Source organism: Procambarus clarkii, chromosome 33, assembly GCF_040958095.1.
Source record: "Procambarus clarkii isolate CNS0578487 chromosome 33, FALCON_Pclarkii_2.0, whole genome shotgun sequence".
Taxonomy (NCBI): domain Eukaryota; kingdom Metazoa; phylum Arthropoda; class Malacostraca; order Decapoda; family Cambaridae; genus Procambarus; species Procambarus clarkii.
The window spans coordinates 29,552,490-29,577,873 of NC_091182.1; the positions used below are offsets into that span (position 1 = coordinate 29,552,490).

At 48.1% G+C, this 25,384-nt stretch overlaps 1 protein-coding gene across 12 annotated transcripts in view; it reads left to right on the forward strand.

The window, feature by feature from the left end:
* The window catches only part of LOC123765268 (carboxyl-terminal PDZ ligand of neuronal nitric oxide synthase protein), a 497,901-nt gene that overhangs the window by 367,228 nt on the left and 105,289 nt on the right, over window positions 1-25,384 (forward strand). For 4 of the 12 annotated variants that reach the window (XR_011230244.1, XR_006773694.2, XM_045753796.2 and 1 more), the window contains exon 1: window positions 8,396-8,545. The exons of 6 other annotated variants lie outside the window; for them this stretch is intronic. The gene's annotated coding sequence lies outside the window, so the exon portion shown is untranslated. Of the gene's footprint in view, window positions 1-8,379; window positions 8,546-25,384 lie in introns of those variants that run through there. 2 more of the 12 variants (XM_069335505.1, XM_045753790.2) reach the window with 2 other exon arrangements.

Consider the following 25,384-nt stretch of genomic DNA (forward strand, 5'->3'; position numbering starts at 1 on the left):
GCTTGTTTTCCCTGTTACGTGTTTCCGTTAGTGGCTTGGACACGGTCTTGGTTGCTTCGAGAGTACCAGTTTGAGTGAGATAACACCTAGACCATCAGGTCTAACACCTAGATAACACCTAGACCTAGACCATCAGGTGTTGTGGGGGGTGGTGGACCCTCTCGCTCAACACTGGTCCCCAGCTCTTCTGGTCACGTCCCTCAAGACATGTTATGTTAGCGGATTACCTGTATCTTAATCTTTGTGTTCTGGACAAGAAGAGTGTCATTATTTGCTGTTAATCGTAAGTTCACTGCATGAAGACATGTAAAATCATTATTGATGGAAGGTGTATAAACAGCGATAACATTGGGTACCGTGTGAGAGCACGCGCGTGTGCGGGCATAAATGTGCGTGCAGGGGGGGGGGGGGTTAGTGTGTGTTTGGCATCACTTGAACTGACTTCGCAAACAAGTACTCGGTGGCCGTTGCGCCTCTTGTCAATACCGGCTGGTAGCAGCAAACGCTTTGGGAAACAAAATTGAACCTCCCTCTCACATCCTACTCGCCCCCTTCACGTCCCCCACACCCACACCCTTATGTGTGACACCCTCATAGCTCAGGAGTTGGCTACTAACTGAACAAGAGTTTTAGCCTTCGCTGGAGTACCGGGGCTGTCTCTTCTGGTACTCCACCCCTCAAGGCATAATGACAATCTACATTATTCGTGGCTGGTAGCATTTCACTCGCTTGGGTTATCGGGAAGTACCATCTACCGATGGCAGAGGGTACAAGTAATGAGAGGAACGGTGACACTGGTACAGTGATAGCACATATGGGCTAGAAGCTATATAAAAGACCAAATGTGTTGTTGTTGTTCAGCTATTCGGAACAAAACATTCCAAGTAGCACGGGCTATGGTGAGCCCATCGTGCTCACCTGGCACAGGAGATGTGTGACCAAATGGGACGTTAAGATTCAGCTACTCTGAACAAAGTTTCCCTGTAGCTATAGTAAGCATTTTATGTTTAAAGGTTTACAAAACGTAAGAATGAATATAGCCGTGTAGCGGTGTGGCGGTCGAGTTACTCTTTGGCCGTTAGTATTAGGGTAGTGTATTGGCGCCGCCTTATCTTTCAATCGTCCTGTGTCACACACCTGCGACACACCTGCGACACGTCCCGACGTGCAGCAACTTTGTGTCTGGAGTGTCAGGTGTCTGGAGCCGGTCGGCCGAGCGGACAGCACACTGCACTTGTGATCCTGTGGTCCTGGGTTCGATCCCAGGCGCAGGCGAGAAACAATGGGCAGAGTTTCTTTCACCCTATGCCCCTGTTACCTAGCAGTAAAATAGGTACCTGGGTATTAGTCAGCTGTCACGGGCTGCTTCCTGGGGGTGGAGGCCTGGTCGAGGACCGGGCCGCGGGGACACTAAAAAGCCCCGAAATCATCTCAAGATAACCTCAAGATGACCCCTCCTCTCTCCAACCTTCCCTGGAGCATACAGGAGAAACCCTGGAATTCGGGAGTTCTCCAGCCTGGCCTGGGCTTCCCTCTCCCCATATCCCATCTTTTTCTCTCCATCTCTCTCTCTCTCTCTGATCCATTTCCTCTCATTTAATTAGCCTTCCTGCACTCTTTTTCTTTCCTCCCTTTCACTCTTCAACAATTTTCTCTTCTCCTATTCACTCTTCACTTTCTTATCCCGTCCGCTCCTCTCCACCGAAGGTGAACCCACTGTGTTAGGGATGGGTGGGTGGGGGGGCTTTGGGGGTGGAGGGGAGCATTCTAGGGACATTTAGCGGGGAGATGTTGGCAGAGGATGATACGGGTAATATATTTATAGGGAGACAGGCGGGCACCAGCACCCGCCCGCTGGGGAAACAAGAGACTATGGGTCGTACACTCAAAATATTGAGAATAATGTAACGGGCGGATGAAACAAGAGGGCAAGTTAATATAAGGATAAAGTATGGATTTCGAGGAGCAGATTTGGCAAAGAAGTAATAGGGGTAATGTAATTAAATGTGGAACGTAGGGTGAAAGAAGCCCAAGAGGGGGAATACGGGCAAGAGGAAGGTGAATTAGTCTTTAATTCTCCGTGTGGCACTAGGATATTCCTCCATAGGTCACCCTTAACCTTCTCAGACATGGACTCCAAAAGTAATACCAGTAAGTAATAATTTGTATAAATGCATAATAAACTTGTCAGTGTATAAGAGTACTTGGTAGAGTTTGTCGAGGCGGGAGAGGTGTTTGTAAGCAAACACTCCACCACTACACACAGAGAGATCACACTAACGTGATGCATCAAATGAACACATCCTCGCCACGGTCCTTGTGGATTTGTTCACTCCACCCCTATTTTGGGGAGGGATGAAGAGCTCGGATTTAGTCGAGAGATAATAGACCACATTCAGTGCTTTTAGCAGAATCAAGTTGAGCTTGCAGTGTTCTTTTGATATTTGCAACCGTACAAATGTCGTCAGCCTAACAGATGACAGCTTCGTCAGCTAGTGTGGGATATGTCAATTATTAATTTGTGCATTAGGATATTAAACAATGTGGGGCTAAGCACTCCACCCTGAAGTGTACCTAACTCAAAGGGTGCAGAATGTTTACTTTTGACCACCTTCAAAATAATTGAGGCAATTCTCTTACTCAAATACCCCATGAGCCCTGGGGGTATTTGAGGCCCTGGGAGTGACTTCCCTTGCCTCCAAAAGAGGCAAGTTGTTCTAAGATTTCTAAGAAAAGTTCGTTTACTGTATCGAAAGCATTTTGGAGATCAATAAATGCCGCCTGAGAGCTTAGTCTCTGCCTAATAAAATATTTAGTAAAGCAAGTTTTGAGTGCTGCTTCTGGTGTGTTGTATACTGTTCAGCTGAGATGAGAACTCTGTCATGCATGGGCTTAAGACGTGAGTCAGTGGTTAAGACTTCCGTCTCTTGCTTGCTGTGGCCTAAACAATATTGTCATATAAGCTGTTACTTTAGTGATAACGTCCTCATATAATGCATTAACAGTAGTAAGATAGTATTAATCATAAGTTTCACAAATGTGGTATTTGAAGTGCATGTGTAAATTTTGAGGGATATTGACTATTTTCATGTCAAAACTTTGCGGTTTGGCATTGTTTAGAGCGCCTGACAGCTGGGTGGACAACGCTTCGGATTCGTAGTCTTGAGGTTCCGGGTTCGATCCCCGGTGGAGACTGTGACAAATGGCCAAAATGTTTCTTTCACCCCTGATGCCTCTGTTACTTAGCAGTAAATAGGTAACTGGGAGTTAGACAGTTGCTACGGGCTGCTTCCTGGGGGTGTGTGTAACAAAAAGGAGGCCTGGTCGAGGACCGGGCCACAGGGACGCTAAGCCCCGAAATCATCTCAAGATAACCTCAAGATGATGGCGTGTGAACTAAGAATGGCAAAATGATCACTTGCTACTTCAAGTACCATTGATCCGTTGACTGGATGAGATCGTGATTAATGACGTTATCTCGTCTACCGCCCTTGAGGTGTGTGACATTAGGTGAATACAAGTTACTTACAGACATGTTCTTGTCCCCGAGATATTTAACAAAAACATAAACATTTTTATTTGTTTTGGCTTGAGTGTTACTGGTGGTTTTTGGAAGCAAAGACTCAACCATTTGGTTACACCGTACATAGACATTAACAAGAGTTGAAAACCCCCAGTCCCTGTAACAGTGTGAAAGTGCAGGAATTGAGTCATCACACTTGTGGATTTTAACATGTTAAAAGTAGCTTAAAATATAAACATGTGTTAAGATACCGACCTTTGTGTGGATTTTAAAATGACGCGGTAACGCCAAGCAACTAAGTGTTTATTATTGCTATGCTATTGAAGAGTAGCTGAAATGCAACTTTGTTAAAACCTGACTAAAAGTCTGTGTACACACAGCCGCAACCTAACAACATCGCACCTGAACCAATGCACATCTGCTCTAACATCTCCCAATTAAACATTACAAACATAGCTGGTAATATTACATAGATTGATGATGATTGATGAAGATTAAGCCACCCAAGAGGTGGCACGGGCATGAATAGCCCGTAAGTGGTGGCCCTTTCGAGCCATTGCCAGTATCAAAAGATGATACTGAAGATCTGTGGAGGCGCAACTGCACCCTGCGTGACGGGAGATGTCTCCCGGACCAAGTGGTGACCAAATGGTGAATATTACATACTTATTCGTTGGTGGATAAATTAATAGTTGAGCATAAATATACTGCAAATTTTGGATAATATGTTAATGATATGCCAGCAATATTTGTGATGATAAAAAGTTATCCCAATAATTAGAAAACCTAGAAAATAATGGTAATATTCACCCGTGCCGCGTTAGGCTTAATCTTTGCCGAAGATTAGACTGAAAGTATCACATTAAATGTGTGTGTTATTAGGTACAAATCACTCTCATTGGTGCATGATACTAATAATTGGTCAAATTATCATCAGTGTTAGTCTCACAAGTAATTATTAGTATATTTTGGTAGCAGTCTTTCTTGTAAACATATATTATTAAATATGACCGAAAGTAAGATTAATAATTCTAACACGAAATTTCTCAATATTTCTTATGTTTCTTTTCACTGTCGATGGTAATTGAAAAATCAATTCTCCAAAATTCATTTTTATTTCTAGTCTGACGCGACACTTGAACGCGTTTCGTAATAATTTATTACATTTTCAAAGACTTTAGTTTACACACACACTTACGAAAAATACTAATATATAAATGAATGCTCATTTGAATATTCAGTCACGCCCCCGTATATTCCTTCACCAGTTTGACTATACACGCTACAAACACTAATGTCGGAAAATCCGACAGCATTTAATATATCATACAGACAGATAAGAGCTGTGTTATATATTAATTTAATAAACCCCCCTAATGTGTAGAGGATCGATTTGTGAGATTGAGATTATTGCAGAAATACAGTCCACTTATCATTATACAAATTGCTATCGAAGTATATAAATTAACGTAAATATAAATTCATATAAATTAAACAAATATAAATCTCACAGGTCGGTTCCCACAACTAAATCACACTCCATTAGTATATAAATAAGGTACAGGCGCTGTTCCAAGAATGTGGTAGACGACTCTTAATGTTTTCAGCCGAGGCTAAAAAGCGTAGCCTCGCCCGAAAATAATTTCTAACCCATACAAACATCACTTTAGTAGTGCATATAATTCGAATGATTATGGCATTGGTCATTGAGGTAGATTTATTATTGGTGGCAAGAGGACCTGGACAAGCTTCTTGGTACCCTCAGGTTTTGTCAGTGGACAGACTACTAGACTACTGGAAATGAACGCTCTTCTGGACTAAGTGACCATTGGTCCGGGTGGAGTGGTGGTCGTCACCTTGTAGTGACGACACGGGCTTGCAGGGCGCGGTAATTTGAAGATAATCTTCCTCCTTTTGCACATTTTCTCCTTCATTCTCTCTTTATTCTCGCGTCGACCCATGCACGCACCCACGTACGTCCCTCTCCAGTGGATAGGTGGCGCGTTGATAACTGGGAAGAGAAGCGTGGTGCTAGCACAGTTCAGAGTCTGGGAAGGGGGGGGTGTCGCCCGCGGGCTGGGCGGCCGTACAGCTCCCTCGTGGACAGCTGGTTGGGGGTGTGAATGGTGGCTGGGATGATTAATGGCTCTTGCAAAGTTGTGAAAATTAGTGTTGAGGGCAACAGGTGGTATTAGGGTGTGTATGTGTGTGTGTGTGTGTGTGTGTGTGTGTTTTGGCACCCCCCCCCCCATCCCTTTCCCCCCGACACACGCACGCACAGTGTGTATACACAGATAAAGAATGACTGAGAATATTTTTACATTCTCCTGACATTCTATATGTGTAGTTTGTCTGCTATTTTATTTCCATAAATCTCAACGTGACCTGAACATATTTAACTGGGTCCCCATTTTTGTAGCCCCTAACTAAAGGTTCTGGAGAACTAGGCGATCTGAGGCGATTGTGGTTGAAATTATCGCACGATTTAGTGTTAGAGAGTTTAATTTTTTTTTAGATTGTTAATTATTACATGACTGGGATGTGCATATTCATTTATCAGTTTGATAGTGAAAATTTCGGGTTGAGGAGTGACGTGGTTGATCCCCGACCGTCAAAGTGGTTGGGCACCATTCCTTTCCCCCCGTACCATCCCAAATCCTTATCCTGACCCCCTTCCCCAGTGCTATATAGTCGTAAAGGCTTGGCGCTTTCTCTTGATAGTTCCCTTTTCATATAAAAACGTCTATTGTGCTTCCTCTTCTTGTTTGTTCACTTCCTCTTGTAAGCTCTGTATGAGGAGTGTCTAGCGTCCTCTCTCTCTGCCTCTCTCTCCTCTCTGCCTCTCTCTGCCTCTCTCTGCCTCTCTCTCCTCTCTGCCTCTCTCTCCTGTCTGCCTCTCTCTCTGCTTCTCTTCAGCCAGGGTTGCAGCAGCAGCAGCTGCTGCGGACGGCTGCACTACGCCTACCCCCAAGTCCCAGCTGCAGGGTGAAGGCGCACAGCGTCGCCTGCACTCTCTTTTTACTGGGACATTACGTTAGGTGCAGCCTTTGTTCCTCTTGCTGGGGTGCAGATATTAGCCCCCCCCCCCACTCCCAGGTCTCCCAGGGGGACGCCCTGGACAAGGAGGGCGGTGGTGCCTGGTCTTTTGTAGCGGTGATGGGCTGACTAGCGAAGCTTGAGAAGGGGGCAGACGGTGCGGCAGATGCAGCTGGCAGCTTTATTGCATATGCATCACGGCTATTGGCCTGTGGAGCGTCGCTGTGATTACTGCTGTCGTTGCCGCTTATCAAATTATCGTAAAGATGACGACGTGTTCGTCCCATACATCTTGTACAATATTTTGTGTATTAAATAAGCCGAGAGGAAATGTGGAGTTTCAGAGAGCATAGCGTCAAGACTGGTAGCCAAATGACGTGTGGTTGTGTGTTCCTGTGCTTGGGCTGGGCGGTAGAGCGACGGTTTAGTTTCGTGCAGGTCGGTGTTCAATCCCCGACCGTCTAAAGTGGTTGTGCACCGTTCCTTCCCCCCCCTCCGTCCCATCCCAAATCCTTAATTCTGACCTATTTCCCAGTGGTGTATAGTCGTAATTGCTTGGTGCTTCGGCCTGATAGGTGCCTTCTCTGTTCCTGCTTCGTCAACTGCCTTTTCTCCTTGTCTCCTTGTATTCCCTGACGTTCCGCGTGGGCTACTGGGAGCGCTCTGCTCGGCCCTGGGAGCGCTCTGCTCGGCCCTGGGAGCGCTCTGCTCGGCCCTGGGAGCGCTCTGCTCGGCCCTGGGAGCGCTCTGCTCGGCCCTGGGAGCGCTCTGCTCGGACATGGGAGCGCTCTGCTCGGACATGGGAGCGCTCTGCTCGGCCCTGGGAGCGCTCTGCTCGGCCCTGGGAGCGCTCTGCTCGGCCCTGGGAGCGCTCTGCTCGGCCCTGGGAGCGCTCTGCTCGGACATGGGAGCGCTCTGCTCGGACATGGGAGCGCTCTGCTCGGACATGGGAGCGCTCTGCTCGGCCCTGGGAGCGCTCTGCTTGGACATGGGAGCGCTCTGCTCGGAAATAGATCTCGTCTTCAATTGAATTTCCAACCAGTCTTGAGGTGTGGAGGTTCCACCAGTCATTATCTGTCAAACTGTCACAGTCCCGCTCCTGTGCCAGGTAAGACCACCACGGGCTCACCATAGCCCGTGCTACTTTGGAACTTTTGTTCCAAGTAGCTGAATCTAAAACAGCAACACCGTCAAACTGTGCTCACTAATAACAAAATAATCCTTCTCTGAACAATTAGAATTTTAATATTGCATAGCACATTTATTCATATATATATATATATATATATATATATATATATATATATATATATATATATATATATATATATATATATATATATATATATATATATATATATATATATATATATATGTAATTGTTAACCCTTGTATAATGTGCAGTTGTCATTGATGAAGCACCACACAGCTGCAACAGGTGCTCCTGACAGGTGTGTGATGGTAGTGAAGCAACCACACAGCTGCAACAGGTGCTCCTGACAGGTGTGTGATGGTAGTGAAGCAACCACACAGCTGCAGCAGGTGCTCCTGACAGGTGTGTGATGGTAGTAAAGCACCACACAGCTGCAACAGGTGCTCCTTACAGGTGTGTGATGATAGTGAAGCACCACACAGGTGCTCCTCACAGGAGCTCCTCACAGGTGTGTGATGGTAGTGAAGCACCACACAGCTGCAGCAGGTGCTCCTTACATGGAGGAGGATAGCAGGCAGGGTGGAGGAGGATGATAGCAGGCAGGGAGGAGGAGGAGGGCAACGGGCATGGGTGGATAGTGTGGAGGGTGGAGGCATGAGGTTCGGGCAGGGTGAGGGCTGGCACTCCGTGGTAGTGGCTCAGTGCCCAGGGCAACACGGGCGACGGTGCGTGTGTGTGTGTGGGGGGGCTTCTCCCCCGAGTGTGAACTGTGCCACGGACCAGCCACCCAGCCCTGTCACGTGCTCCTTGACCTCAGGGCTCCTGCTCCTTAGGTACAAGTCACACAGGCCTGCCAGTGCTACCTGATCGAAGGTCACTACGGGGTCGCCATAGTCCGTGCTGCAAGGGACGTTTGTTTCAAGGAGTTAAATCTTAAACAGGAGCAATGTTCAGTTCGGGGTTTTCTCCGTGCCGCCGGCTTGTTTGACTAGTGATTCAACCATTGTTACTGCCCAAGATGACCCAAGTTGTGTTGTGACTCGAAGTGGTACTCGGGTTGGCATAAGTGTGACGGTGTGTGTTCAGCGGTCACTCACCGGGCCGCTGACAGCGGTCACTCACCAGGCCGCTGACAGCGGTCACTCACCAGGCCGCTGACAGCGGTCACTCACCAGGCCGCTGACAGCGGTCACTCACCAGGCCGCTGACAGCGGTCACTCACTACGCCGCTGACAGCGGTCACTCACCAGGCCGCTGACAGCGGTCACTCACCAGGCCGCTGACAGCTCTCACAAACAGAAAAGTATGCAGAGGTCACAAGTGAAATATTGTTATGTGTTGGGTTGTGTGAGGCTCGCGCAGACTCCGCCGCCGCCGTCTCTGCCTGCGGAGTCTGCCGCCGCTGCGGGAGGACGAGCTGCGACGTGCCGCAGTCTGCGGCACTGCTGGGGGTCACCGGACGCCCCCCACTTGCGCAGTGTCTTATCAACAAGCACATCAGTCACGTTGGGAACCCGTGGTGACGGTAGACGAGCTGGATATACCAGTAAGCTATTAATTTAATGTGAAATAATTATTATGTACTTAAACACGCGTTCTAGGCAGGGTATTGAGGCTCGTGTGCTCGCGCGCATGCGTGCGGCTGTTTGTTTGTTGTTGTTGTTATAGATTCAGCTAGTCGGAACAAGTTGCAAGTAGCACGGGCTATGGTGAGCCCGTAGTGGATGCGTGCGGCGTTGTTCTCTCTTTATGTATGGTCCCCAGACACATCAATCCTGCCTCTGTGCTCCTTACCGTCTAAGGTCCAGATTCACGAAAACACTTACGCAAACACTTACGAACCTGTACATCTTTTCTCAATTTTTGGCGGCTTTGTTTCCAATTATTAAACAGTTAATGAGCCCCGAAGCACCAGGAGGCTGTTTATAACAATAACAACAGTTGAATGGCAAGTTTTCATGCTTGTAAACTGTTTAATAAATGTAACCAAAGCCGTCAAAGATTGAGGAAAGATGTACACGTTCGTAAGTGCTTGCGTAACTGCTTCGTGAATCTGGTACCTGGGGTTTTACATATTCTGGTGTTAAAATCGTATGTAATTCTGGAGTAATTTTGCAATGGTGAGTCTGGCTTCCGTAATCCTCCAACATGCTGGCCACATAATCACCCTCACTTCTATAGTGCCGATCACAGCATATCATACAACGAAAGACATTTAAAACCCTTGGACAAAGATATCAATTAATTCTCAATTCGACTTGAGAATGGTCCAGGACGGACCGAAACGTCGTTGTCCCTTCACCTTCTAGTCCGTGGTGTTGTCATCATATCAATTAACCTAAGGATTAAAGGAGTCTCGTATTACACCTTCCCCCCCCCCCCTATTCTTGCCTCCTAACTACATCGTTTAGTCTAAATACCTCAAACTAGCTACACTAGAATCAAACTGTTAACGTAAGCGATTCAAGGGTGCAATAAACTACGATGCCTTGTAAACTTGTCTTAACTAATGGCTATTAAAGTTTAACTCGGTAAGTGCAAGGTAATGAAGCTGGTTGTTGGGAGCGGATGGCCGAACGTTTGACAGGAAATAGAAGAGGAAGCCATCACTAAAGTAGGAGAGAAGGTTGGCCTTAGGATGATATGATACCGAACATCGGATGATATCATACCGAACATCGGATGATATCATACCGAACATTGGATGATATCATACCGAACATCGGATGATATCATACCGAACATCGGATGATATCATACCGAACATCGGATGATATCATACCGATGTCCACATCAGCCGGACATCATCGGCTGCTGTTGCAAGGTTGGCTAACATGAGGACAGTGTCCACGAGTGTCCACGAGTGTCCACGAGTGTTCACGAGTGTCCACGAGTGTTCACGAGTGTCCACGAGTGTCCACAAGTGTTCGCGAGGTTTCCAACACCTGTTATTTGACGAGTGTATACGTTAGACAACATTTGGAATATGTAGATATACCAAATCTACACAGTAAAATAACAACGTACTGGAGTGAACGATATGGAAGAAAATGCAGAATAGAACCAGTGAAGAGCAGAGGTGCCATAGGCACAATCAGAGAACACTGTATAAACATCACAGGTCCGCGGTTGTTCAACGTCCTCCCAGCGAGCATAAGATATATTGCCGGAGCAACCGTGGACATCTTCAGGAGGAAACTAGACAATTTTCTTCAAGAAGTGCCGGACCAACCGGGCTGTGGTGAGTATGTGGGCCTGCGGGCCGCTCCAAGCAACAGCCTGGTGGACCAAACTCTCACAAGTCAGGGGGTAGAAGAACTCCCAGAACTCCATCAAGCAGGTTAGTCAGTCACCTGTTGACCGCCGGACGCCTCGCGGGGCGTCCGGCGGTCAACACGGGGCGTTGACCGCGGGGCTTTTTTGTTATTGATAAGGCTATTTACCCGCTCTTCACACTCCCATACTGTAATTGTTTATACTACTTGGTTAACTGTGGTTATCGCCGGGGTCGTACGGCCGTGGTTATCGCCGGGGTCGTACGGCCGTGGTTATCGCCGGGGTCGTACGGCCGTGGTTATCGCCGGGGTCGTACGGCCGTGGTTATCGCCGGGGTCGGACGGCCGTGGTTATCGCCGGGGTCGTACGGCCGTGGTTATCGCCGGGGTCGGACGGCCGTGGTTATCGCCTGGGACGGACGGCCGTGGTTATCGCCTGGGTCGGACGGCCGTGGTTATCGCCTGGGTCGGACGGCCGTGGTTATCGCCTGGGTCGGACGGCCGTGGTTATCGCCTGGGTCGGACGGCCGTGGTTATCGCCTGGGTCGGACGGCCGTGGTTATCGCCTGGGTCGGACGGCCGTGGTTATCGCCTGGGTCGGACGGCCGTGGTTATCGCCTGGGTCGGACGGCCGTGGTTATCGCCTGGGTCGGACGGCCGTGGTTATCGCCGGGGTCGGACGGCCGTGGTTATCGCCGGGGTCGTACGGCCGTGGTTATCGCCGGGGTCGTACGGCCGTGGTTATCGCCGGGGTCGTACGGCCGTGGTTATCGCCGGGGTCGTACGGCCGTGGTTATCGCCGGGGTCGTACGGTCGTGGTTATCGCCGGGGTCGTACGGCTGTGGTTATCGCCGGGGTCGTACGGCTGTGGTTATCGCCGGGGTCGTACGGTCGTGGTTATCGCCGGGGTCGTACGGTCGTGGTTATCGCCGGGGTCGTACAGCACTAGTTATCGCTGGCGTCGAACGGCACAAGTTATCGTCGGGGTCCGCCAGCTAAAGGCGCTAGTGTTATAATATATATATATATATATATATATATATATATATATATATATATATATATATATATATATATATATATATATATATATATATATAATATTATCGGGCAGACGGAGTTATCGCTGGTGTATGTGACATTATATTACATGGGAGAGGGGGTCGAGGGAGCCCGTTCTAACGAGCGTCCCCAACAATAAGAAACTGCCGTATTAAATAGTGCTCTCCTTATCCTACCATACCAAAGGACCCTTGAACAGAAAACGGGACTTTGTCAATTTCGCGAGCCGCTGCCATTTTTTTCTGTACGGCAGTTTTCCTGTGTTATCGTGTGCGTAATAGCCGTGGTGTTATGATAACAGGTTGGATGAGGACGTGAACGTCTTGTGTTTGGGAGAAGAGGTAGCTGTAGCCTCCGTGGGTTCACGATAGCTGCTGTGTAGCGGTTAAGATGCTGAGAGACAGCATCTTCCTGCTCACACTCCGTGCTGTCATGGGGCCAGATTCACGAAGTTACGCAAGCACTTACGAACGTGTCCATCTTTTCTCAATCTTTGACGGCTTTGGTTACATTTATTAAACAGTTTACAAACATGAAAACTTGCCAATCAACTGTTGTTATTGTTATAAACAGCCTCCTGGTGCCTCGGAACTTATTAACGGTTTAATAATTGTAAACAAAGCCGCCAAAGATTGAGAAAAGACGGACAGGTTCGTAAGTGCTTGCGTAACTGCTTTGTGAACCTGGCCTATGTGGTCTGCTGTGTGTGTGTCACCATCCGATAGTTGGTGCTGTGGATATCTTGGTTCGTGGATTTCGTGGATAACCAGTCATCTTCAACCTTAATGTTGAAACTCTTCAAACATTGCTAAACGTATAAATTGACATCCACCACGCTATCTTGAGGTTATCTTGAGATGATTTCGGGGCTTTAGTGTCCCCGCGGCCCGGTCCTCGACCAGGCCTCCACCCCCAGGAAGGGTGTTTTTCGCCGGCGTCCGGTATCGAACCCAGGATCACAAGTCCAGCGTGCTGTCCGCTCGGCCGACCGGCTCCCTGGAAAGAGAGATCCCATGCATCTGGGTTATGTGGGTATCGAACCGGGGACCCCGCGCATGTAAGACCGTAGCACTATCGACTAGGCTATGAGCAGTCTTAAGGAAAGTTTTCAGAAGCTGCATCCTGTTGCATACTCTCAAATTTTCAAACTTTCTGGTGGTGTTATTGATGTCATATTCTTGGTGGCGTTATTGGTGACGTCATATTCTTGGTGGCGTTATTGGTGGCGTCATATTCTTGGTGGCGTTATTGGTGGCGTCATATTCTTGGTGGCGTTATTGGTGGCGTCATATTCTTGGTGGCGTCATATTCTTGGTGGCGTCATATTCTTGGTGGCGTTATTGGTGGCGTCATATTCTTGGTGGCGTCATATTCTTGGTGGCGTCATATTCTTGGTGGCGTTATTGGTGGCGTCATATTCTTGGTGGCGTTATTGGTGGCGTCATATTCTTGGTGGCGTCATATTCTTGGTGGCGTTATTGGTGGTGTCATATTCTTGGTGGTGTCATATTCTTGGTGGCGTCATATTCTTGGTGGCGTCATATTCTTGGTGGTGTCATATTCTTGGTGGCGTCATATTCTTGGTGGTGTCATATTCTTGGTGGCGTTATTGGTGGTGTCATATTCTTGGTGGTGTCATATTCTTGGTGGCGTCATATTCTTGGTGGTGTCATATTCTTGGTGGCGTTATTGGTGGTGTCATATTCTTGGTGGCGTCATATTCTTGGTGGCTTCATATTCTTGGTGGCGTCATATTCTTGGTGGCGTCATATTCTTGGTGGCGTTATTGGTGGTGTCATATTCTTGGTGGCGTCATATTCTTGGTGGCGTCATATTCTTGGTGGCGTCATATTCTTGGTGGCGTCATATTCTTGGTGGCGTTATTGGTGGTGTCATATTCTTGGTGGTGTCATATTCTTGGTGGTGTCATATTCTTGGTGGCGTCATATTCTTGGTGGCGTCATATTCTTGGTGGCGTCATATTCTTGGTGGTGTCATATTCTTGGTGGCGTCATATTCTTGGTGGCGTCATATTCTTGGTGGCGTCATATTCTTGGTGGCGTCATATTCTTGGTGGCGTCATATTCTTGGTGGCGTCATATTCTTGGTGGTGTCATATTCTTGGTGGTGTCATATTCTTGGTGGCGTCATATTCTTGGTGGTGTCATATTCTTGGTGGCGTCATATTCTTGGTGGCGTCATATTCTTGGTGGCGTCATATTCTTGGTGGCGTCATATTCTTGGTGGCGTCATATTCTTGGTGGTGTCATATACTTGGTGGCGTCATATTCTTGGTGGCGTCATATTCTTGGTGGTGTCATATTCTTGGTGGCGTCATATTCTTGGTGGTGTCATATTCTTGGTGGCGTTATTGGTGGTGTCATATTCTTGGTGGTGTCATATTCTTGGTGGCGTTATTGGTGGTGTCATATTCTTGGTGGCGTCATATTCTTGGTGGCGTCATATTCTTGGTGGCGTCATATTCTTGGTGGCGTCATATTCTTGGTGGCGTCATATTCTTGGTGGCGTCATATTCTTGGTGGCGTCATATTCTTGGTGGCGTCATATTCTTGGTGGCGTCATATTCTTGGTGGCGTCATATTCTTGGTGGCGTCATATTCTTGGTGGCGTCATATTCTTGGTGGCGTCATATTCTTGGTGGCGTCATATTCTTGGTGGCGTCATATTCTTGGTGGTGTCATATTCTTGGTGGCGTCATATTCTTGGTGGCGTCATATTCTTGGTGGCGTCATATTCTTGGTGGTGTCATATTCTTGGTGGTGTCATATTCTTGGTGGCGTCATATTCTTGGTGGCGTCATATTCTTGGTGGCGTCATATTCTTGGTGGCGTCATATTCTTGGTGGCGTCATATTCTTGGTGGCGTCATATTCTTGGTGGCGTCATATTCTTGGTGGCGTCATATTCTTGGTGGTGTCATATTCTTGGTGGTGTCATATTCTTGGTGGCGTCATATTCTTGGTGGCGTTATTGGTGGTGTCATATTCTTGGTGGCGTCATATTCTTGGTGGCGTCATATTCTTGGTGGCGTCATATTCTTGGTGGCGTCATATTCTTGGTGGCGTCATATTCTTGGTGGCGTCATATTCTTGGTGGCGTCATATTCTTGGTGGCGTCATATTTTTGGTGGCGTCATATTCTTGGTGGCGTCATATTCTTGGTGGCGTCATATTCTTGGTGGCGTCATATTCTTGGTGGCGTCATATTCTTGGTGGCGTCATATTCTTGGTGGCGTCATATTCTTGGTGGCGTCATATTCTTGGTGGCGTCATATTCTTGGTGGCGTCATATTCTTGGTGGCGTCATATTCTTGGTGGCGTCATATTCTTGGTGGCGTCATATTCTTGGTGGCGTCATATTCTTGGTGGCGTCATATTCTTGGTGGCGTCATATTCTTGGTGGCGTCATATTCTTGGTGGCGTCATATTCTTGGTGGCGTCATATTCTTGGTGGCGTTATTGGTGGTGTCATATTCTTGGTGGCGTCATATTCTTGGTGGCGTCATATTCTTGGTGGCGTCATATTCTTGGTGGCGTCATATTCTTGGTGGCGTCATATTCTTGGTGGTGTCATTCTTGGTGGCGTCATATTCTTGGTGGCGTTATTGGTGGTGTCATATTCTTGGTGGTGTCATATTCTTGGTGGCGTCATATTCTTGGTGGCGTCATATTCTTGGTGGCGTCATATTCTTGGTGGCGTCATATTCTTGGTGGCGTCATATTCTTGGTGGCGTCATATTCTTGGTGGCGTCATATTCTTGGTGGCGTCATATTCTTGGTGGCGTCATATTCTTGGTGGTGTCATATTCTTGGTGGTGCGAGGCAAGCTCCCCTCTCCCCTGCCCAGAGATTCCTTCACTCCAGGTCAGAAAAGACTGTTATGCTCCAGAGAGCCGGGTTTTTACCCCTCCTCCCCTATGACGTCAGAGTCGTCCCTGTGCTGGGGATGGTGCTATTGTTAAACCTGGGGGAGATGTGTGCTGGCTGGGGGTAGCCCCAGGGTTGATATGTTGGGGGGAGGGTGTGTGGCGGGGACTTTTGGGGGGTGTGGCGGGGGCTTTTGGGGGGTGTGGCGGGGGCTTTTGGGGGGTGTGGCGGGGGCTTTTGGGGGTGTGTGTGGCGGGGGCTTTTCGGGTGTGTGGCGGGGGCTTTTCGGGGGGTGTGTGGCGGGGGCTTTTCGGGGGGTGTGTGGCGGGGGCTTTTGGGGGGTGTGGCGGGGGCTTTTCGGGGGGTGTGTGGCGGGGGCTTTTCGGGTGTATGGCGTTGGCTTTTCGGGTGTGTGACGGGGCCTTTTGGGGTGTGTGACGGGGCCTTTTGGGGTGTGTGACGGGGCCTTTTGGGGTGTGCGACGGGGCCTTTTGGGGTCTTGGGGTGGGGGGTGGGTGTGTTAGGGTGTGTGTTGGATGGTTACAGAGTGCGAGTGTGTGTGTGTTGAGGGTGCAAATGGGGCCTGTTGTTGCCGGAGGGTTAAGGGTGTCAAGGGTCACCCTAAGCCCAGAGTAAAGGGTGCTCGTCCAGTTACCTCACCTAAGCTGCCGGGTTAAGAGGGGGGGGGGGTTGCTGCTCTCTGGCGAGATGCAATTGTAGTGGGGCTTGGGAGGACAGATTGTAGGGGGGATTTTAAGAGAGATTGTTGGAGTGTTGGTACTTGAACAAATCCACAGGAGCCGTGGTGAGGGCTCGAACTTATGTGCTGGGTGTTTCCAGTCACGCTCTAGTCGACTGCTCCACGACATGGTAAAGAATTGCAACCTGGGTTACTCCTGCTGCCACTGGGATTCCCGAAGCTTCCACTGATTTTTTATTGTTGCCGCCGAAGGCGGCTAGTTTATTGTGCACCCCATACTCATCCTGCAACCCGTTCTCGCACTTTCGTATAGTCAATATTGACTTATTAAATACGTGCATATGTGACATATGCCCGTATTTAGTATGTCACATATGCACTTATTTAATAAGTCAATATTGACTAAGAGAAAGTGCGAGAACAGGTTGCATCCTGTGAGCGGTAGAGCAAAAGCATTACAGAGGGCACAAAAGGTCTTTATCAGACCTCATCTTAGATTATTACATAAACAATTTCATCTATCCTCCACACCTTAAAGTTACAATGTCAGCTAGTTACAGAGAACACTGAAGCCAAATCCGGGCTTCACACACTCCCCCCATCCCCCATGCGCTCTGGCTCTGTCGTCCGGTAGTTCTGCCTCTGACGTCTCCTTTTTCAATACGCAGATAAATCATATTATCGTGCATGGGGGAGTTGTGTTAAACCCTGGCTCAGCTTCACCTGTTTGATACCTGCTTGATGGGGTTCTGGGAGTACTCCCCAAGCCCGGCCCGAGGCCAGGCTTGACTTGAGAGTTTGGTCCACCAGGCTGTTGCTTGGAGCGGCCCGCAGGCCCACATACCCACCACAGCCCGGTTGGTCCGGCACGTCTTCAAGAAAACTGTCTAGTTTCCTCTTGAATATGTCAACGGTTGTTCCGGCAATATTTCTTATGCTCGCTGGGAGGATGTTGAACAGCCGCGGACCTGTGATGTTTATACAGTTCTCTGATTGTGCCTATGGCACCTCTGCTCTTCACTGGTTCTATTCTGCATTTTCTTCCATATCGTTCACTCCAGTACGTTGTTATTTTACTGTGTAGATTTGGGACCTGGCCTTCCAGTATTTTCCACGTGTATATTATTTGGTATCTCTCTCGTCTCCTTTCTAGTGAGTACATTTGGAGAGCTTTGAGACAATCCCAATAATTTAGGTACTTTATCTCGTCTATGCGTGCCGTATATGTTCTCTGTACTCCCTCTATTTCAGCAATCTCTCCTGCTCTGAAGGGGGAAGTGAGTACTGAGCAGTACTCAGTTATTCCCATTGACATCATTTTGTGGTTTTTTTTTATTAAGACTACCCAATAGCTCGGTGGATAGAGCTTCGGCCTCTCACACCTGGGGTCCACGGTTCGAGACTCCTAGAGTCCAGGTGACTGGAACTATTCTTATGATAGGCACTAAGGCTGCCACAGTAATGAGTGCCACAGAAGGGGCGGTACTGTGGCCAAGTGAGGCGTCATGTGAAGTGATATAGTAATCTTTATCTATAAAAGTGTGTGTGTGTCCAACGAAGGAGGTCAGAAGTATAGGGCTAGCGTCACCTAACTTTGCAGTGTGACTGGTGAGTGTAATGGGACCATCATAGGGGAAGTATCGTGGTCGGCTTCAGTGCCGATACCCACTTCGGTCTGTCTGTGTAAATTAAATGTTCGGCGAGAGTCCGTAAACCTGATGAAGTCAGTGAAAAAAAGACGTTCCAAAATGCTTGTTCTGATGACATTTGTATTCTGGGGGGGATCCCAACACATAAATTGTACAACTATTTTATTTAGAGTAGACCCGAGCACCGCCAGGTACCAGTATTTAGTTTGAACAAATGCACAAGGGCCGTGACGAGGATTCGAACCTGCGTCCGGGAGCATCCCAGACACTGCCTTTGTTCATTTGATGCATCACGTTAGTGTGATCTGTGTGTGTGTAGTATTTAGTTTATAAGAATGCAAGCATAACAGTAAATGTAGAATTAACCATGAAAATAATTTATACAAAAACGGCCCCATTCAAACCTGGAGAGTATACTAAGGTCTAAATTATTAGGAGCGCTTAACAATGTTTAATCTGAATTTCCTTGAGCGCAGACGGAAGAGATTTATAAATAATTCACACTTGGAAAATATTAGAGGGACTGGCTCTAAATCTGTACACGGAAATAACTTTTTGTTTCTATGAGAATTCCACCTTGTCTCCTCAACCTGATCACATTGTTGATCACACAGAATACCTCCGTTGAAGAGCAGCGGTGCAACAGGTACTCTGAGAGAGAACTATCAACATCAGAGGCCCGAGACTGTTCAACACGCTTCCACCACACATAAGGGACATAACTGGCCGACCCCTCACAGTGTTCAAGAGAGAACTATCAACATCAGAGGCCCGAGACTGTTCAACACGCTTCCACCACACATAAGGGACATAACTGGCCGACCCCTCACAGTGTTCAAGAGAGAACTATCAACATCAGAGGCCCGAGACTGTTCAACACGCTTCCACTACACATAAGGGACATAACTGGCCGACCCCTCACAGTGTTCAAGAGAGAACTATCAACATCAGAGGCCCGAGACTGTTCAACACGCTTCCACTACACATAAGGGACATAACTGGCCGACCCCTCACAGTGTTCAAGAGAGAACTATCAACATCAGAGGCCCGAGACTGTTCAACACGCTTCCACTACACATAAGGGGCATAACTGGCCGACCCCTCACAGTGTTCAAGAGAGAACTATCAACATCAGAGGCCCGAGACTGTTCAACACGCTTCCACCACACATAAGGGACATAACTGGCCGACCCCTCACAATGTTCAAGAGAGAACTATCAACATCAGAGGCCCGAGACTGTTCAACACGCTTCCACTACACATAAGGGACATAACTGGCCGACCCCTCACAGTGTTCAAGAGAGAACTATCAACATCAGAGGCCCGAGACTGTTCAACACGCTTCCACTACACATAAGGGACATAACTGGCAGACCCCTCACAGTGTTCAAGAGAGAACTATCAACATCAGAGGCCCGAGACTGTTCAACACGCTTCCACCACACATAAGGGACATAACTGGCCGACCCCTCACAATGTTCAAGAGAGAACTATCAACATCAGAGGCCCGAGACTGTTCAACACGCTTCCACTACACATAAGGGACATAACTGGCAGACCCCTCACAGTGTTCAAGAGAGAACTATCAACATCAGAGGCCCGAGACTGTTCAACACGCTTCCACCACACATAAGGGACATAACTGGCCGACCCCTCACAATGTTCAAGAGAGAACTATCAACATCAGAGGCCCGAGACTGTTCAACACGCTTCCACTACACATAAGGGACATAACTGGCAGACCCCTCACAGTGTTCAAGAGAGAACTATCAACATCAGAGGCCCGAGACTGTTCAACACGCTTCCACCACACATAAGGGACATAACTGGCCGACCCCTCACAATGTTCAAGAGAGAACTATCAACATCAGAGGCCCGAGACTGTTCAACACGCTTCCACTACACATAAGGGACATAACTGGCAGACCCCTCACAGTGTTCAAGAGAGAACTATCAACATCAGAGGCCCGAGACTGTTCAACACGCTTCCACCACACATAAGGGACATAACTGGCCGACCCCTCACAATGTTCAAGAGAGAACTATCAACATCAGAGGCCCGAGACTGTTCAACACGCTTCCACTACACATAAGGGACATAACTGGCAGACCCCTCACAGTGTTCAAGAGAGAACTATCAACATCAGAGGCCCGAGACTGTTCAACACGCTTCCACTACACATAAGGGACATAACTGGCCGACCCCTCACAGTGTTCAAGAGAGAACTATCAACATCAGAGGCCCGAGACTGTTCAACACGCTTCCACTACACATAAGGGACATAACTGGCCGACCCCTCACAGTGTTCAAGAGAGAACTGGATAAGCACCTCCCAAGGATACCTGATCAACCAGGCTGCGACTCATACGTCAGGCTGCGAGCAATCGCGTCTCACAGCCTGGTTGATCAGTCCAGCAACCAGGAGGCCTGGTCGACGACCGGGCCGCGGGGACGCTAAGCCCCGGAAGCACCTCCAAGGTAACCTCAAGGTATGGTGTCTTAATGTGCCTTGCCTTCTTATATGGCTACCGTTACCTACCTTGCCATGATTCCGAGGATCGACGTCCAGGAGGCCCGGTCTCTAACCAGGCAGTAGATGGTCGCCTCGTCAAGGAGGATGTTTGACGCGGATTTAGTTGGTCCATCGCTTTTGCCGTAATGTCGTTTTTCCAGCCCATCCTCCTATTTTGGTAGTACTTACGGTATCGACCAGGGGCCAGATTCACGAAGCGGTTACGCAAGCACTTACGAACGTGTACATCTTTCCTCAATCTTTGACGGCTTTGGTTACATTTATTAAACAGTTTACAAGCATGAAAACTTGCCAATCAACTGTTGTTATTATTATAAACAGCCTCCTGGTGCTTCGGAGCTCATTAACTGTTTAATAATTGGAAACAAAGCCGCCAAAGATTGAGAAAAGATGTGCACGTTCGTAAGTGCTTTCGTGAATCTGGCCCGAGGACCGCAGTACATATACCGACGTGCAACGCAATTAGAAAGTAGAAATCGGTACTATTGAATTTGGACAAACCGGAAATTTTTTTTATATGCTGCAAAGACAAACCTAGCCTTCTTAGGCCTAATATACTACATGTGTGTGGTGTTCTAGGCCTGGGAATATTTAAGTTTGTTTCTAGCTTCATTTTTTCGAACTCTATACGGTAAATAGTACCAAATTCTACTATCTAATTACTTAGTACGTCAATGTTTGTACTATGATGCACATAGTTATAAAAAGTTCTATATAAACAGGAGGGTGAGTAGCGTTTTGGAATTACCTCCCTCATAGCTTGCAATGATTTCGGGGCTCAACGTCCCTCCGCGGCCCGGTCCTCAACCAGGCCTCCTGTCTGGTGTCTCAATTTCTGGTTCTCTTTAGCGCCTCTGTTGTCCTCCATTCTTAGTTCTCTTGGGGGGGTTTTTGTCCCCATTCTTTTCCGTCTTGATTGTTGAACATGGGGGCTACCTACCCCCCCCCCTGGTGTGGGGGGGGGTGCGCTGCCCGTGGGGGGTGGGAAGGGGGGGGGGCAAGATAGCTGATGACTTAGCGCCGTGTGAGTTCCTTAGTTTGTTTACAAGCAAAACACTATTACCAGGAGGTCTGGGGGGAGTCAGCCGAGCGGTCGAGCCAGGCGAGGGGCGGAAAAAGCTGCCGATTTGGATATACACATGAGTAGAGGGAGGGGGGGGTGGTGGGAGTAGAGGGAGGGGGGGGGTGGTGGGAGTAGAGGGAGGGGGGAAGTAGAGGGAGGGAGGGGGAGTGGGAGTAGAGGGAGGGAGGGGGAGTGGGAGTATGAGCCGGGGGGGGGGAGAGAGGTTAGGAAGGACTGGGTAACATAAGAATTCAACTCATAATTGTAGATAGTAACATTTACACATCAGCTGCCTTAATGTGTGGGATTAGTTGAGGTGGGGGTGATTCCCTTGTAAGACGTGGCAGCAGGTCTTCATACTGCTCATTCTTAATCAACTCCGAAGACAGCGCCGCTCCTGTGCCAGGTAAGTCCACTCCGGGCTCACCATAGCCCGTGCTGCTTGGCACTTTTGTTCCCAGTAGCTGAATCTGAAACAGCAGCAGCAGCAACTCCGAAACTCACTCCCATTCAGAGTGAGCTCTCAGAGATGGTCCCGCCACAGCTGACGCAGACCGACGCAGACCGACGCGCTGTCATTTCCAAGCTTTCAAAAATCACTCAACTGTTGAGACTAAAAAGTGATAATGATGGGAGACGAGCAGAATAAGCTCAAAACAATATTTATCTTCACTTGAAAAGGAAATTGAAACATTATCTCTCATTTGACAGTTTTGTTATGGTCTGACGCTAAGAAACTCCTGTCAATATTTTCACAGGTAGAGAACAAGTGGATACAATTGAGATTGATGAAGATTAAGCCACCCGAGAGGTGGCACGGGCATGAATAGCCCGTAAAATACAATTGAGTTGAAGCAGCAGAATATATAACGGAGAACGAGGTAAAGCACCTCACAGGAGACATCTCCCGTCACGCAGGGTGCAGTCGCACCTCCACAGATCTCCAGTATCAGCTCTTGATACTGGTAATGGCTCAAAAGGGCCACCACTTACGGGCTATTCATGCCCGTGCCACCTTTTGGGTGGCTTAATCTCCATCATCATCATCTACAACACTTGCGTGTGTTTGAGTGAGGACTGGGGCAGTGTGTTGATGTGTTTCCTCTTGGTCACGAAGCTGGCAGCGTGTAGCCAGGTGTTAACTAGGTGTTGATAGCTGGCTGGGGTTTGTTCCATTTACAAAGTCACTACCATTTCCAGGCTTCTATCGTCGCTGTATCTGACGATTGTTTAAGGTGGTGATTGTCGGGATATCTCTGGTGATGATCTGGTTGTGTGTAGAATATGATCCTTGATGGGGGGGATGGGGTTGCCCTTGCTGTTTGTGCATTGTTCAAGGCGCCTTGAAAGAGATGTTGGTGTCTTGCCTGTATACTAGGACCGTTGGGGGGCTGACAGGCCCCAAGTGGGCGTGTGAAGCCTTAGACGACATTCGTCTCTTTCAAGGCGTTTCGTTTGGTGTCGGGAGTGTTCTTCATGAGTAAGTTGGCGGCCCAACCTGCTCCGCCAACCTGCTCGTGAGGTTGTGTGTATATAAATATACACACGCATACACGTACATGTGTGCGCGCGCGTGCCGTCCTTAAGATTTCAGTTTAGCAGTGTGTGTGTTTTAAGTTTTCATGCGCGCGCGCGGTCACACGTACTCGTGTGTGTGTGTGTGTGTGTATATATATATATATATATATATATATATATATATATATATATATATATATATATATATATATAATATAATGTACATATGACGTACAAATATGTACCTCCCGGCTGTAATATTTACCAGACGTGGACATATTGCCAACTGATGGTAATTAAGATATATTTATGGGGGAAGACAGGATGGAGGCGAGGCGAGGTAATGGCGGGGCGGAGAGAGACCAAGTACCGTGACATCTTCAGCCCCTCGCCATCAAAGGTCTGTGGCAGCTGTGGCAGCCTAGTGTAACAAGCGTACAGCTGACACTGCTGGCCTCGTCTCTCCCATTACCCTATTTTAACCCCCCCTAACCTTATCCTCCTTGACACTGGTCGCCTCCTCTCTCCAATCCCCTATTTTAACCCCCAATCTTATCCTCCTTCCCAGTCCAATCCTAAGCCATCTGTACTAAAGTCGTAATCACCCAATTCGCCAGAAACGTGGTAGTGGGGCCGCCGGACGAGGCTGTTAGACTAGATAGAAGAGAAAGTAGTTAAACGCGTTTCCAGCCCACAGGTAGTTTCTGGGAGGAAGACAGGAAGCCTTTGGAAACCTTCTTCCAGGTCCAGGGACAGACCTGTTCTGTGGCTTCGCCTGTGGCCAAGCCTCCTGGTTGACACCCTGATCATCCAAACTGTCAGACCTTGCAGTTTGCAGTTCAATATATCAGGTACCCAATAGAGGTGGTTATCAAGCTCTACTAAACACAAATAGACGTGTGTTGGTACCTGAGGACTGGAACCTGTCTGAGGAAGGTTCAGATGTAAGGGGCGGGTGGCAAGGGGCAGGTGGCAGGGGGGCGGGTGGCAAGGTTAGATGCATATCAGGAGCTGTGGAAGGAGCTGATTGTTAGGGAACTAGCAGCTAAGAAGGAACTGGTTTTAAGAGTAATACTTTCTGGTTTTAAGAGTAAGCGGAGTAACTGTATTCACCTAGGTGTGTGTGTGTGTGTGTGTGTGTGTGTGTGTGTGTGTGTATATATATATATATATATATATATATATATATATATATATATATATATATATATATATATATATATATATATATATATATATAATATGTGTGTGTGTGTGTATTCGTCTAGTTGTGTTTGCGGGGGTTGAGCTCTGCTCTTTCGGTCCGCCTCTCAACTGTCAGTCAATCAACTGTAACTGACTACTAACTAATTTTTCTGACCATAGCCCGGATCACCGGGCTATGATGAGCCCGTAGTGCCTTGTGTCGGGAGAGTCTTGCTAGAGTGGACCTCGGGGGGGTTAATAGCTCGGGGTAATTTTCCCCCGGGGATCTATATTGAGCAGCGGGAGTGGCTGAGGTCGGCTCTTGACACACTGATAATTGTATATAATATATCCACACGTTTAGCTATAAATCTTCACACTAATATACATGTTGGGGTCCCAGTGGATGAGTGGGTAGCGCTGCGGGTCTTTACCTATTGGTGTTCCATATTCTTGTGCAGGCGATGAGTCACAATAACGTGGCTAAAGTATGTTGACCAGATCACACACTAGAAGGTGAAGGGACAACGACGTTTCGGTCCGTCCTGGACCATTCTCCATTCTCAAGTCGACTCAAATCGACTTGAGAATGGTCCAGGACGGACCGAAACGTCGTCGTCCCTTCACCTTCTAGTGTGTGGTCTGGTCTCCATATTCTTGGCCTGGGCCCCTCAAGGAGCCGGTCGGCCGAGCGGGCAGCACGCTGGACTTGTGATCCTGTGGTCCTGGGTTCGATCCAGGGCGCCGACGAGAAACAATGGGCAGAGTTTCTTTCACCCTATGCCCCTGTTACCTAGCAG